This window comes from Juglans regia, chromosome 12 (genome assembly GCF_001411555.2).
Source record: "Juglans regia cultivar Chandler chromosome 12, Walnut 2.0, whole genome shotgun sequence".
NCBI classification, from domain to species: Eukaryota; Viridiplantae; Streptophyta; class Magnoliopsida; order Fagales; family Juglandaceae; genus Juglans; species Juglans regia.
The window spans coordinates 15,358,400-15,360,329 of record NC_049912.1 but is presented as its reverse complement, the minus strand read 5'-3'; positions in this window follow the sequence as shown (position 1 = coordinate 15,360,329).

Sequence of the window (1,930 nt, the reverse complement as noted above, 5' to 3'; positions counted from 1 at the left end):
TCGTTCCACTTAAACTTAAGTAGAACAGCGTCGTTTTAAGTAGAGAATATATAAAAATAATAATTTATTTAGTTGGTCGGTTTAGCAGTTTGAACCAGGTTCGAACCGACACCGAACCAACCTATATCGTTTTTCTCTATTTGTTGCCGCACGCCGATCGGTTCTCCACCAGTTTCGGCCGATTCTGAACTCCGGTAGCCGATCTGAGTTGGTCTAGGTCAGTTTCTCGGTTTTATGTACAACCCTACTATAAACTGACACATATGTTAACGCATTCACAGCTGGTGTAAATATCTGTGTTGTGATGAGGTAATCAGTAGGGACACACAGATTAAAGGGAACCATATAGCACCCAGATGGTCATTTTTATTAATCACTTTTAATTATTGAATAAGATTCCAACTTCATGTATTTCACGTTTATACTCATGATATTTAATGTTCAGTTTTTGTTCATGTTCAATTTTAGTCAGTTCACTTCAATTTAGTTCAATTCATGTTTAGTTTCACGTTTAGTTTTATGTCATGTTCATCTCACGTCAGTTCAATTATGTTCATGTTAGTTCTAGTCATGTCAGTATACGTCATGTTAAATATTAAGTCACGTCATTCTTATTTATGATTACGTTTATGATTATGCATTTATGCTTTTACTGACATGCATGCATCTTTAAACTATCAGTTTAAGTTGTTTGTTAATTTGCTGAGATTTGTAATCGAATATCACCATAGTAGTCCCAACTGCTATTCCCTCCGGAACGGTAAATCATGTGCCAGGATCAGGAGATAAGCAAATGATCGATTGGAGGCGGTCGACTAGACATCAATGGCACGACGCGAAGCTCATCACTTTGATGCTCCATTTTATCGATAGTATTATGGCATCCTTGCTCGAGTTACGTGAGCTACTTGACGGATTAGCCTTACATTTACCTTAGTTTTGCATGTACCTTAATTTTACTGTAACCTTTTGGATATTAGTTATCATGTGAATTTCATGAAGTGTGTTTATATTTTGGGATACATTACTTCTAGTACATAGTAGCTAAAAAAAAGAATTATCCGCTACAAATATTGAATATTGCTATATGCATGCTAGGTGTATTGCATTTTTATGTGTCATGAACGGGAGTAGGGATAACCTTGTATTGCATGTCCCAACGCTTCAAGTTCCATCAACTCTCAAGCAGAATTTAGGGACATCACAAGAAGAGCTTTGAGTCTTTCTACTTAGGAAAAAGAATTGTTGGCCTTAGTACATGCAGTAAGGAAGTGGCAACCTTACTTTTTAAGGAGACCTTTCCAGGTGAAGACGGATCACACAAGCCTTAAGTTTTTGTTGGAGTAGAGGGTAGGTATGCCTTCTCAAGAAAAATGGATTACAAGGTTATTGGGGTATGACTTTATTAGAATATAATCAGGTAGTGAGAACTGTGAGCTGATGCACTTTCTCAAAGGCAGGAAACTGAGCATCGGTAGTAGCATTAGTATAGAATATAATAGCAATTCCCTATTCCTCATAAGGTCTTGACAAATATTTTTATAGATTTTATACAGGATCTGCCCTTGTCTTATGGGTACAGTGTAGTCTATGTGGTTGTTGATAGGCTCTCGAAATATGCTCTTTTCATGCTAGTAGCACATCCATATTTTGCATTAAAAATAGCACGATTAATCTTTTCTATTGTGTTTAAGCTATATGTATTACATACAAGTATTGTGAGCGATCGTGACCTAGTTTTCACGAGTTCTTTCTGGACTGAATCGCATTTGTTGCAGACTCAATTATCTCTAAGTTCCTCTTACCGCCCTCAATCAAATGGGTGAACTAAGGTTGGTAGAATACATTCCTGGCACCACTCTGAATGCAGTAGTGGATAGTCATCTAAAGTCAAGGGAGGCAGTACTAGCAACTTTACGCTACAATTTGT